The 14,882-nt window shown below is 33.2% G+C and overlaps 2 protein-coding genes across 6 annotated transcripts in view; one reads left to right on the top strand and one right to left on the bottom strand.

Moving 5' to 3' along the window:
- LOC134536980 (uncharacterized) overlaps positions 1-14,882 on the bottom strand; it is a 579,850-nt gene that overhangs the window by 34,881 nt on the left and 530,087 nt on the right. The window lies entirely within an intron of this gene.
- The window catches only part of LOC134536959 (gonadotropin-releasing hormone receptor), a 684,534-nt gene continuing 683,342 nt past the window's right edge, over positions 13,691-14,882 (top strand). The window contains exon 1 of one of the 3 annotated variants that reach the window (XM_063377083.1): positions 13,691-13,910. The gene's annotated coding sequence lies outside the window, so the exon portion shown is untranslated. The remainder of the gene's footprint in view (positions 13,911-14,882) is intronic. The other 2 variants (XM_063377092.1, XM_063377075.1) reach the window with 2 other exon arrangements.

The raw sequence follows: 14,882 nt of genomic DNA, 5'->3' as shown, positions 1-14,882 counted from the left end.
AAATTTAAGAACTTAATGTACATAACATATTAATGTTCTCAAATATTACAAAATAATCGATTAAATATTTGCTCATTTTCCATGCCGTAAAAAATATTATTGCGAATAGTTTTAACTCACTGTATCCAGCAATGAATAGTTTAGAACGCAGCATTGAATAGCTTATAGCTAAAGACATTTTTATGCCAAATAAGGTAATAATTTAATTTTTTGACCTTCAAACACTATTTTCATCCTCTGCACTAATAACGTGATCAAATTTGCTTTGCACCAAGGTTTAGTATAATAATAAGATGGTTTAAAGTAAAAACAAACGAATTTGATACCAAGTAAGTTTTGATTTTTTAAATTTCAACCCACGTTTTTACGGTAATAATTCGATTCATAAAAAATTGTTTCAGCCTAAGTTTTATATGAAGTTTAGGATTCATACAATAAATTATAACGGATATGATAGTATATCTAATAAAAAGTAATGTTTATTTTTTTACTTTCAAACCTATTTCCACCCCTTGCAATAATGGTTGTATAAACAAAAAATTATTTTAACAATAGTTTTAGTCAATATTTAGACAGTTAAACAATAACAAGAATGGATTAAAGCGCTAACGATCACGTCAACCGAGGACTATAGCTGAGAATGTTTAATTGTGTTCGATAAGGTGAAGTCGGCCTCAGAGACATTGAAAGAGTTTTTTCGAGTTGGTTTGTAATTCATTATTGCAATTCGGATTTACCCAAATATGAACTTAAGAGGCTCATATTAGTCAAATAAAAAAAAATCCCTTTAAGCATAGCCTACAGGAGTAGGTAGATTTCGGAGTACCTTTTTCGTCTGAAAATATTTTAAAAACTTCAATAAAATTCTCTGACATTTTAAGAATTTAATATTATAAAATGGTCGATTAAACATTTTCTCATTTCCTATGCAGCAAAAACAATATAAATTATTTTCACTCAATGCATTCAGCAATGAATAGCGTATTATGCCAACTAAGGTAATTATACAAATTTTTTTACCTAAAAAAACTATTTTTCATACCTGGAACTAATGACGCAGTCGTTTAAAAATTTGCCTTGCACGAAGGTTTAAGATAATAATAAGATGGTTTCAAATAAATTTTAACAAATTTTATACCAAGAAGTGTTTGATATTTTTTTTAATTTCAACTCCTGTTTTTATGGTAATAATTAGTTTCATCTATAACTGTTTCGGCCAAAGTTTAAGATAAAGTTTAGGACTTACGCAATAAATTAAAACGGATTTGATAGTATACTTTCGAACCTTGTTATTTCCATCACTTGCAGTAATGGTTGGTTCGATAAAAATTAATTTTAACAAATGTTTTACACAAAATTTATAAAGTTAAACAAACATAAGAATGGATTCAATAGCGGTCATTGAAGTGAAGTTTTATTAATTTTCTCATTCCAACCTCAGGTTTTTTCATCCCCTTGCAATAATGATCTGTATTATTTAAAATTGTTTCAGACAAAAGTTTTAAATACAATTTAAAAGATTTTCAAACAATTTTAACGTATTCGATTGTGTCCTATATATTTTTTTACTTCAAACCCTTGTTTTCTACTACCCTTTCAGCAGACATGTTTAGATAATATGAAAACGTTTACAATAAGTTTGAACGGATATTATAATGTACACATTAAGGGAGTTACTTTTTTTTTTGTTTTTCAACTCCTGTTATTTTCTACCCCTTAGAGTAATGGTTGGTCATATAAAAAATAATTTCAGACGAAAGTCTGAGAATATTTTTAGGTCTTCCAATAAAAGGAATAGATATAATAGTGCAAAAAGGTAAAGATTTTATAATTTTTTTTAAATTTCCACCCTCTTTTTAAGACACCTTGCAGCAATGGTTTTTCTTATCAAAACTTGTTTCATTCAAACGTTTTAGATAAAAATTATAAGATTTACAAAATATCCGAACGAATTCGATGTTGTGCCTACGAAGGGCGTTATGATTTTTTTTGTTCTCTAACCTTTGTTTATTCTACCCCTTGCAGGAATGGTTGGTGTAACCAAAATTTATTCATACAATAGATTTTGGTAATGCTCCTACGAGTTATAATACGTTCAAACGGATGTAATATTTTCTATATCAGGAAATTACAGCGACTTTTCTGGTATTCAATAAACCTTCCCCATTTCTACCCCTTTGGTTTGATATTTCTCATTAAAGAACTTGACCGATATTTTCTACTACTAGATTTTATGTACCAGTTTGGAAGTTATTTATGAAAAATTAGGACAGTTATCGTGTCCACAAAATTGTAACACACATACACACACAACACACACACACACACACACACACATATATATATATGTAAACCTTGTGTAGATAGATGGTTTTTGGGTCCATAGGCTATGAAATGAAAAACGATATGAAAAATTTCCGAAAGTCGCATCATGGTAACGGCTACAAAAGGCAGTATTTATTTGAAATCTACCTAAAAGCACTTACATAATGGAGTCTTCGGTTCGAGATCGCTGAGAACAAAATAAATATAAGCGAAAAATAATTCCTCCATGGAAACCACCCATAGACTGACCTCCCACCACTAATGCTAAGGTAGATATTACGCCAGCCAGTATGAAGTCACGTCTGCTATATTGGTTCCGCCATCTTGTTTTAGTCTGCTGGAGGCCACCATATTGGATGTCATTACAGCCACAAGAAATTTTTCGTTTTCTGGAGGCCACCATTTTTATTTTCAGTACTCATCAGGAACACTAGTGTCACGTAGTACACACGTCGTATGCTAGAGGGCGCTTCCACCATATATTCACACATGCAGCAATTAGATTTATAAATAAATAATAAATTATTATTGATTAAGTACAATATGTATAGTGTAATATTCATATACACAAAAACATTCTTTTCCGGTGATGGGGTTCGTACCCAGTCAAAAGTAACCACAACCCATTCAGAGGCTCACACTTTGCTAATGCGCAATTGAAGCACAGCATGAAGTAATAGATTGTTGGTAGCTAATATAGTAATGGCATTTTTCTAACGTATTTTTAAACTTGAGATTAATATTATTAATTAATTTTTAATTTTACACTTCGTATTCGAGAATAGTATTGCTACTAAAAATTATAATTTGGCACACCAGTACGATTGGTGCCCCCCTAAATGTTTACGAATTTGTTTATGCTGAAACATAATGATTACAACTCTTTCAACTTTTTGAATCGTTATATCTCAAAAACGGCGGCTCTTAGGGAAAAAATGTATTTAGACATGTTTTATAGATAATTAAAACTTACCGTTTTGCTGAAAATCGCTAAAAACCCGTTTTTGTGACCTTTTTCCACAAGTAAATTTTTTTCCAAGTGTAGGATCGATGAGGACTTTTTAGATTTCATTTATGATGGTGTTTTAAACAATCCTACAAATGTTCGACTGAGTGCGAATTTTTTTACCCTCGGATGTCTAAATTGACCGGACTATTAGAGTTCTATCAATTTGTTGAAACGTGGTATTGGCTTATGAAACATTTAAGATAATATTTAAGTTACGTACTTTTATTTATACTACACTACTAATTCAGTTCCTTAAAATTGAAACGTCCAGACATTTTGTAGCCTAGTGCTTAGAACTGCTATAAATAAACATCAATTTTACTGCAGGCAGATAAATTCGTTATAGTTGCATTTGTCACAAAATCCCTTAGAATTATAAATGGTTGTCATTTGGAATCGACAGATAGTTAAAGAATATATATAAAAATATATATACATATATATTTCGTGTACTTGCGTGTAAGCGTTTTTGCAGAAAGGGCGTTACGATAGATCATAGACTGCCAGGAAAAATAGTAAAGATCAAGTTTTGACTTACATCTTTTTTCCTTATATAAATTTTAAAATTATGTCTTTTTTAAACAAAACCCAAAGTGAAATTTTTACTGCTGATTTATACAGCAAATAATACACGCGCAGATTCTTACTGTTAGCATAAGGTTGACTAAAATTTTTTACTATTTTTGAGTTATAATATTTTTTCCCGTAGCAGCCTTAATTTATTCAAACGTTCATAGCTACTCTTTAAAAGATTTTATTTTCCACAAATTGCTTCGGTATGCTATGCAACAGCAGCTTAATCAGCGCTGGGATTTGCTACGAAGTTAATTTCCACAATATTTAATCTGGGGGTGGAGTTAAAAGAATGCGATTGCCGATTGGTTAACTCCGCGTTTTGTGGGCTGCATTAACGGACAAAGAGCCATATTGCACTCGCTCCGAATTCAAAGCGCAAATTACACTTATGCCAGTGCACTTACAATTATCTTTATTTAATTTAAATGATGTAACTGTTCTACTGGAATTCGCATAGAAAACCCACAAGAATAAACCAGAAATATAAATACATACACAAAGGATAACAAGCCAATAATAAAATAAAAATAAATAATAAAAAATTTAAAATAAAAAAAGGAAAAATACATAAATATATTCTGCTATCTTTGCTCAACAATGAGAAGTTCACAAGCTAGGAGAATATATATTTATGTATTTTTCCTTTTTTTATTTTAAATTTTTTATTATTTATTTTTAAAATATTTTCTCCCTGTAATTTCATGATATCAAAGAAAACGTGTGGAGGTTTTCTCCGAGTGCTTCTGATTAACCTTGTCATTATTATGATGGTTTTCTCCGTGTGCTCCCGATTATTCTTGTTAATATTTTGATAGTTTTCTCCAAATGCTTCTGATTATTCTTGACAATATTGTGGTGGTTTTCTCCGTGTGCTCCTGATTAAACTTGACAATATTTTGATGGTTTTCTCCAAGTAGTTACGATTATTCCTGGCTAGAAATCTGACGATTTTCTCCGAGTGCTTCTGGTTACAGATGATTACTTGATCTCTCCATGAAGGAATTTTTACCAAATGAGACATGACATTTTATTTGGAGTTACATTTAATTCGAGAATTTCTGCTACTAAATCAGCACTTGCGATATTTTTTTATCAGGTGGAATTAAAAAAATAAACAACCAGTACTCAGTCAAATAATAATATACCATGAGACATCTGAGAAACACTAACTGGAAGAACAAACTTCCTTCTCCTTGATGTCTAACAAGGACCTTCCTTCTTTTGCGATCATTAGTGAGCATCCCGCATACCACATAAAATAAATAATATTTACCTGCAAGCAAAATGTGTCGACATCTGTTGTTAACAAGCAGAACTACTTGCATCCATTTGCTTTGCATTAGATAACTTAACTCTCTCTGATGAAATATTTAAAAAATTATAATTAAAAAATGGTTCCAATTGGAAAACTGACAGTTTGTATCTAACATTAGTCACAGAAGCTACCAGATAATGGTTTGTTATCTGCAGCTGAATCGGAAGGAATACGCTGTAGATACTGTGGCAAGGATTTTGTCATGAGAAGGAATGCTAGACGTCATGAGAGGAATGATTGTGCTAAAAACCCACTACGCAAAATGTTAAGCTGTAATCGGTGTAGCAGGTTGTTAACACGAATTGACAGCTTAAACAGACATGATAGAAGATGTAAAGCCAAGCCTACTTACGGCATAGAGGACATCGATGGATCCACTAGACTAAAGAAGAGTGATCTGCATTAAGGCAATAATTTTCCTTGTCCTGAGCGTGATGGTATTAGCTCACCCGATAGTGACGAAGAACATAAATTGAAGGATGCTGATGGCTTCGGGAAGACTGAAGCTAATGGAAGTATCAACACCGTGAAAAGTGAGAATAAATTCAAGCCTATATTCAGTAGATCCTCCATTCTTTGTAAAAATGATGGACTCCTAAAAAGGAAGCAAGAAGACGACGAAGACACTTCGACATCATCGATATAGAATTCATACGGTAATCTGGGTGAAGAGGATGTCTTCTACAGTGATTGTTACAGTGACTCTGAGGCTGTTGACAAAGGCATAGACTGTGATAAAACACCTAAAGCTAACAAGATCGTAGAATGTGGCGGTGTCCTGAGACCGAAATGATGGAAACGACGTATTATAATAAATAAATCTGATAATGCTTATTATGATCACTGGGACGATTGGATATTAAAAGTATGTATAATAAACAAGCAAGTAAGATGGTGGTAGAAGAGATTGATTACACATAATGCAAAGATCCAAACATATTGGTTGACCGGCTAAGACTTCTACATGGCTCGCTTTGTGCAGGAAACTATTCGTGCATCAAAGAAATATCCTTAATACTCAAAGAACTGAGGAAAGCTGGCTGCATACAATAGTGGCTTCTTTTACTTGTACCTATTTGTGTAATGTTGAGAAATAAATTAAATATTGAAAGTAAAAATTTAATGTTTTTATTTCTTGTATTCTGATTTCCAACGAAGCCTGTGTTTCCGCTACTGTATGTGTGATCATTCCGTTTCCTGTGTGTTCGTTTCGTTTCCTGTGTGTACTGTGTGTACGTTCCGTTTCCTGTGTGTACTGTGTGTACGTTCCGTTTCCTGTGCGTGTACTGTGTGTACGTTCCGTTTCCTGTGTGTACTGTGTGTACGTTCCGTTTCCTGTGTGTACTGTGTGTACGTTCCGTTTCCTGTGTGTACTGTGTGTACATTCCGTTTTTTTCCTGTGTGTACTATTTCTTCATTTCGTTTCCTGTGTGTACTGTGTAATCATTACATTTATTGCGCGTAAATGACATGTATTGCATGTACATTGCGTACATTGCGTGTTGGAGCTGTTGGAGCTTTTGGAGTCGATTAGACTTGTATCCTTGTAGCTTCATAGACATGTAGTTTCGTAGCCATGCGGTCTTTAAGTCATGCAGTCTCGCAGCCATGTATAACTCGTAACCAGCTAGATCCTTTTAGACTCGTAGCCTTGTAGCCTCGTAGTCTCTTAGACTCGTAGCATTGTAGCCCAATATCATTGGAGCTGTTGAAAGAAAAGGCAGTTGGAGCATTTGGAGTTGTTGTAGCTGTTGGAGCTGTTGGAGCATTTGGAGCTGTTGGAGAATTTGGAGCATTTGGAACATTTGGAGCATTTGGAGCTGTTGGAGCTGTTGGAGCTTTTGGAGCATTTGGAGCTGTTGGAGCTAAGAAGTAGTCGTTGCACGTCTATGCAGAACTAAATTGTACGGTTACATGGTACCGCGTACAGCAACATAAGACTACTTATTAATTATTTTATTATCATGTATGTATTTCTTTATTATTCATAATACTATGATGTTGTTTAACTGTTATATAATATATCTGACCTTCAGACTACGGAACTGTCATGCTACAGCTTAGCATTCATAAACATTGAACTAACTATACTACCATCAAACCTATCCTGATTTAATATTTAACTCATTGTTGTAACTTCACTTCTGTTATTTATTGTATTTTTTTGTCGCACCACAGATATTTTATATTTAATAGTATTTCCACTTTGTTTTGATGTGATTAGTAATCACGTACATCAGATTACCTGTTCCTGGCTGCAGTGTTTACAGCCGCAGGCTATCCTGTATAATAGCATGCCGCCGTGGGCGGAAGTGCGTCCGTGAATTATGATGATAGAGGGAAGTAAGAAAAGGCGTCTTTTCGTCTGGGCCTATCCCGACGCCGGCCTTATAGAAATTGATATAATTAACATAATCTTGTAAGATAATATAAATTCAGTGATTGTAAACTAATTTGTGTTTTGGTGACTAATACCGTATTTACAACGGGATCCGGCGGCAAATAGATAAATTATCTGCATATTAGTTAGAGGCTTAGAGCCTAAGCTAAAAGTTGCCATATTTTTGCTGGATAGCGTCACTAGCACGGAATTTTACAAATTAATACTATTGAACACTATAATTATATTCCAATCAACTACAGATATTTCGGACAATTTTGAACATTATTTTATTTTAATTAATTTGAACTTTATTACAGATTTGAATGATTATTTCAGAATGATTTATAGTGAATATTCTACTCAGTGGTCTGAAAGCAGAACTTATGCTAACCCTGAGCACTAGCCGAGGTGATAATATTAATTATTGAAGTAATTTCATAATAATTCTTTAGTGTTTGTATATTTTACTGAAACTGATCGACTTTAAATTACGGAAATTTCAATACATTAACTATTAAACTGTTTCTCGTATAAGTACTTGTGACAAATGATAATTTCAACATAATGAACTTTAGTATAAATCTGTGCCTACGTATCTCCTGCATTTTTAACCAGTCAACCTAATCAGGAAAACCACAATTAACCTGATTAATTCATAATTTTTTTCTCACTAATAATCTGCACAATTTATCACCATTCATAACAATACCATTAAATTCCCACTGTGTGGCAATAGAAGTGTTAATGTTGTTGGGTAATTGTTTGTTTAGAATTAATATGGTTTAGTGTATTTGTTATAGTTGTTTGCATGTCTTTTGTCATTAAACTGTGTGTTGTTTACATTGTAATACCCATTCACTCTACACAATTACAGTTTTTACTCTTATTATTTTAATTCATTTGTTTCCATAGCTAATTCACTACGCCCAACATATATAACGGACACTCACTTAGCATAGCAACGGCGCCCAATAAATTTTAATAACTTTTAATTAGCTATGTTATGTCCATAGGGTAATTTGAAAATTATACGAGAAATAGACACATACAGTCGACAAGTCAGAGGGGTGTTACCACCATCCATATACAAACACAATAATAAATATAGAGAGATAAATAATATAGATATATAAAATGTTTATAAGATTGCTGTCTTTCGCAAGTGATCCTGTAGTAGGATAGAAATTGTGTAATAATTATTATGTTTGTAAAAGAACTTGTGGTGTTTTATTTCTCGAACCTTACACTTTTCTGGTATTTAAATTACATTTCTTTTAGCTTCGTCCAGGATCGTGACAAGGACCTTAGTCGACCTAATTAATCAGTTTATTGTTTGCAAATTTATTTAATGAATTTTGAACTTTTTCCTGTATTTCTAGGTTAATTATTACGATTTTTCTAAGATATTGGTATTGATGGCTTATAGGATAATGGCAGTAGAGGATTTAAAGTCTCTTTAAGAATTTTGAACATGGTTTATTGAAATTATTACTTTTTTTACATAAAATTAAACGTTATTACATCGATCGAGTATCGAACCAAGGACAGGAGAGGATCGAATTAATCTGTAGAATGATTGCCAATTTATTTAATTAATATTGGAATTTTTCCCGCATTTCTAGCTAAATAATTACATAATTTCAAGATGGCGCCCAAATAATCAAGCTGGCAGGCACCTCAGTAATAATAAATGATTACTGCACTCTAGCGTGTTAGTATAAAAATAGCATGATGGTAAGACGAGTACACACACAAGATGGTGTCCTCCAGCAGACGAAAAAAGATGGTGGCAATGACCACTAGCATGTGGTAGCTCCTGGTAGCATGTACTGAATGCATAATGTCGGATCCATGATGGTCGTCAAGGTCAAAGTCGTAGATCAAGGTCAATGTCAAATTTCAAGGTCAAGGTCAAAATTCAGGGTCAAGGTCAAATTTCAATGTCGGCAGTTGAGGACAAAGGTATGGTGACCAGAAAATTATACTAACATGGTATCAGCACACTCTAGCGGACGAAAACAAGATGGTGGTCTCCAGCGGATGATTTCAAGATGGTGGTCGTCACGAAAAGTGCAATGGTGGTTTTAAGGATTTTTATTATTTAATTCGGTTTATTAATTTTTTTAATGATTTTGAAATTTTTTCCCGATTTTCTAACATAAAAATTACGGATTTTCAAGATGGCGGCCAAATGACATCATGCTCACTGGTGATAAATATGCTTTGAAAAAAGTGGTGGGAGTCAGTCTGCCTGCAGCCACTGTGAGGGAAGGATCGGTCGCCATATTTATTTTTTTGCACTCGTCGGGTTCGAACCGAGAACTCCGAGCTCCGTGTCGTAAATGATTGTTTATTTGAATTGTCTATTAGAATTTTATTAATTGTTTTTTTATAAATTTTAATTTTTTTTCATTAAAATCGGATAGTAAATAAAGATTTAAAAGATGGCGACCGTAACGATAATTGCAACTATGACGTCATAATCCAAGATGGCGGACATGGTATCCTTATTCCTATAAATGGCTTACCGGAGGCTTTAGACATGGCTGCTTAAGCCGTTTTTAGGAATTTTAAGTTCTTTCTAGGGCAAAACGACTTTTGAGGATTTTCTAAATCCTAATTTTTGAATTGTGGAATTGTTTGAGATTTTTTGGTGGAATTTTTTTCCAAAAAAATGGAAATTTTGGCGAATTTTTAGGAATTTTGCGCAAATTTTGCCCAATTTTGACAAATTTTGACAAGTTTTGAGGGTCAAATGTCAAGGTCAAGGTCAAAGGTCAAGGTCACAATCATCCAAGATGGCCGCCGTGACGTCATAATTCAACATGGCGGAAAACACCACAGACACCACACCCAGAACCCGTGTTTCCGGACCGGCTATCCTATACTACTCACATTTTCGTTCCAAACAATTTACGGTTTACTCACGTAATTACTCCTGCCAAATGTTGTATCCTGAGACATAAGATGTTAACACTTAAAAATTTATGTAATAATTGCATAGAAATTTAAAAAAAATGTTGAGGCAATAATTTGTCACTTTGGTGTGTGCTCTGTGCTACACGCGACACTAATCGTGGCGGCCAACATTCTATTTCACAATCATTAAATTTTAACATCCACGTAACGAGGTGAATAAGGACAACTGAAAACAGTAAGAAAAACCTAGTTCATTGATGAGAATCCAAAAAACACATATCCTTGAGACCGGCCGAATTTCAAACGGTTTACAAAATAGGCCGATATCATTACAGGTGCACTACGAAATAAGAAAGTTTTTTTATTAAAAGTACATGTTCTTAAAACTAAGCGTAGTCCAGCAGTAAGTATTTTGTAAAGTAAATAAATAAAAAGTCTTAAAACTACAGAAACCCAATACTAAGGTGGTTCATATCAACGCTTTTTATTTAAAATAAACTAATTAAAAGGATATTTGTTAATAAATTGAACTTAAATAGCTTATAAATTTAAAACATTGATAATTAACAAATTGTGTCAAATATTAAAAATGATTAAACAATGTTGACAATATAATTCATAATGATAAGATAAAAAGTATATATTTGTCAAAAAATAATTTTCATGCAAGTTAACTTATGTTATTTAGGTGAATTTATATTTAACAAATATGTTTATGTATTGCGATGTGGGTAGTCAGGTTTATATTAGAAGGTTAGCTACGAATAGTTAAATAATAATAAAAAAAGTGTGTGTTCTTATTTACGCACGATAGAAGTTAAACTTCTTTTTGATTTAAGACAATAAACTATTTTGAAAATATTGTAATAATACTAACGAAATAAATACTTAATATTCAACGTTAATTTAAACATTTGCATAAATCTAATTATTTTATTTAGTAAAATAATTGATCAAAAATTTTATTATAATGAAAATTAATAAATATGCTTAATTTTTAATCTAATTTTTAAATCTAAATTATTTATTACATGTAAATAAATTATACATACGAGAAAATATCACTTATTTTAATACACTTGAAAATAGGCTTGAAAGAGTTTGTAAACACAATTTATATCTCTAATATTCACAAAAAATAAATGCTTTTTATTAAATGGAACAGTTTTCTATATCAATCACTTCATTTCTGAATGCGACCCACACGTAGTTCCATACCCGCCTCTAAAAATCGCTTCCGGAGCAGCTGCGTCAACTATCGAATCATTCGTTTTGCAGAGCCAAAGGTTAAACTTATGGTGAAAAATATTCGATTAAAACGAAAAAGACTTAAAAAAATTACTAAACCCCTGCTTGGACTTGATTTATAACAACGAATTTTGTTAAAATATTGCCCTCCTTGTAAAAAAATTAATTAAAACCTTACTACTATAGATTTTCCACACACATTAAATGACTATAAATTATTTACAATTATTAAAGAATAATTATTGTACTATCATAATTTTTATTTTTAATACCTATGCGAATTCATGAAAGTCATTTGCTAGCAAACGTAAATAATTTATAATTACTTTAAGTAAAATTAAAGGATATAGGGCTTCCTAGTATGAAATAATCAATACGTTGGACTGAACTATGTATATAATAATATTATAGCAATACAAAAACAAATAAAATGTGTTCATATGTATTTTATTAAAGCACAATTTGCATATTCCATTCATTTGTAACTTAAAAGAAGGGGAATAAATTCCATCACTGAGATTTGAACCACGTTCACATAATCATTAACCGCACACTAACCGCATACTAACTGCGCTACGTAAGCTGAAGGAAGATTGTAAGTAAAATATGTATTGTAATTTTTGTAATTCCAGTATTCTTAGGTTTTTAAAACTTTAAATTACTCTTTACTATGCTATTTTAGTTTACCAAATATATTCCAGGAAAGTTCCACTATCATTAAGATTCATTTGACACACCAATATGTTTGGTATGTCTTCTAATTGTTATGATAGTGACTATATTATGGGTTAATGTTCATATCGTAGATCCGTTATCTTCTTGAGAAAATTTCGTTGCATGGTACGCGCGCATCGTAAAAATTCACTCTCATCATTTTTCCTAACACGCCTAAAGAAGTTTTAGTTATTTTTTTTGTATTGGCTAAAATTTTCAAGCCAGCTGGATTTTAGAATTTTACCTGTGCTCCTTAAGAACTAAAGTTATTTTATTTTATTGACATGAGTTACACTATCTACTCATGTCCTGGGAAAGATGGTGCAATGGAGACACCTTAGCCTCATATTAGGGAGGACTCAGGTCCGATTTCCGGCATAGCTGCCCTTGTTAGATTTTGTTTTCCTGAATTTGGGGTGCTTGATTAGCATGTCCCACGGCTTAATCCTCCTACAGTTTTCCTGCTTTGTGTCCACTGTATGTATTCGCTTCTGATGAACTTATTGACTAAATAGAATTAAGTTTTTCTCAATAGAGTTGAATCCAATTCGCGATGTAAACGATTTTAAAATAATTAATTATTAACATATTTTTTGATAAACCGATTAGTTATTTACATAAAAGTATCAAAATAACACAAATAATTTCATTTAAATGTTTAATATTTTTGTGCGGTATTACTATTGTACGACCAGGAAAAATATGTCGTTATATTAACCTTTAAAAACAGCATCCATTAGCGTGGGCTATAGTGTGTGTTACATAACATGTGTCAACTTTGACAGTATTCAAAAGAATATACCACTGGACTACGTACTTTCCTGAAACTGTTATTATGTCAACAGTGTTTTGTAAACAACTTCATGGAATTGTCAGTGCACGTTAACAAACTTTATAATGTAGCTTTGCACGTGACGGTTGGAAATGGGCACTAATGGTACGACTCTTCTGACAGCTGTCAAATTTGAGCCGGGTGAAGGGGCGCTGCACTTATCTGCGGTCACATCAGGCGCGCAGAAGCGCTCACAGAATGTACGGTGTGCAGCAGAGGGGAAGGGGAAACTTGGCAGTGTGGCGCGGCGATCTGTAGCGCACAGCGCATGGTGGCTTGAGGTAGGGCCGTGTCGTGCGGTGGATGGGGAGGGGGAGGGGAGGAGCGGAGCCGACCGACGGAAGGCCGCCGCGACGCAACAAGCCCGCCAGTCGTCGGCGGACTTCGCGCCGAGAAGGAGCGTCGTGTTCGTCGTGTGTGGGCGCCGTGCGCGTGCGCGTTTGCGCGTCTCCTGGTTTAGTTGTCTCGCCGTCCGCGCGGGGCGCCCCCCGGTCTGTGCTCGCGTCTCTCCCCTTCGCTTACCTCGCTGTTGTTTACCTCGCGCCGGAGCTCCGCCACGGCAACCGACGGGAATATTTGAATTGGAAAGGTTCGGAATTTTTTCGCACTCATGTTTACTATGGTTTGAATATGGGAAATTGTAATAACAATGCCTTGCATAAATTAGTTTATAAGTGTACGTTTTAAGTATCTAGTACAATATTTACACTTAAATTTTAGAACAGAAAAACTTAAACATTAATTTTTACTTAGGCCCTACCTTCAACACATGTTTTTAGGTTAAAAATATAATATAAGACTAGAACCTGAATATGCTTTTTGTTATAAACCTGCTAGAAAAAAAGTGATACCATGACGCACACTAAAGACACGCAAGGAAAGCAACTTAGCGTAGTTCATTAAGAAACTCCGAGTTAATTACGGCATAAGCTTTTTTTTTATCGCGCATTGAGTATGACACAACTAAAAACAAAACAAAAATAAACTGAAGTTAATGAACATAGTTTGTACGCACGATCACGCCTCATTATTTACATGGCGAAGCGTTCAGTTATTAAATGTCAGCCTAAACAGTTGAAAGAGAAGGTAGTGTAGATATGACTACAACGGAGCGCGATTATAATTAAAATCCAGAAGAAACACTCTATAACTATCATACTTTTTGTTGACACCGTGTAGATTTTTAGTTACTACGGACTATTTACTAGGTTTTATTAAACAGCAGTTACATTTATTTTATAAATTTTTGGGATCAAACTTTCTTTCACTTTTCAACATAGTCGACTTTATTGATGAAATTAAAAAACATATTCATGATTTTTACGTAGCATAGAAGAGAATTGTACAATCATACTAGTTAAAGAACTTATGAAAATGCCTAAGACAAAGTAGAAATTAATTACATTGGCGTGAGTAATTTTTTTTTTGTTATTCCGATTTTAGGTGTACTTTATCGACTTCAGTAATAAACAAACATATTTATTCGTTTACATTTGGTATTTAAAAACTATTTAGCCAACACAGAGTTCTGCTCAGATCCTCTCTCCAAAACATTAGGAAC

The sequence above is a fragment of the Bacillus rossius genome, chromosome 1 (assembly GCF_032445375.1).
Source record: "Bacillus rossius redtenbacheri isolate Brsri chromosome 1, Brsri_v3, whole genome shotgun sequence".
NCBI lineage: Eukaryota > Metazoa > Arthropoda > Insecta > Phasmatodea > Bacillidae > Bacillus > Bacillus rossius.
This window is presented reverse-complemented; position numbering and strand designations above follow the sequence as displayed.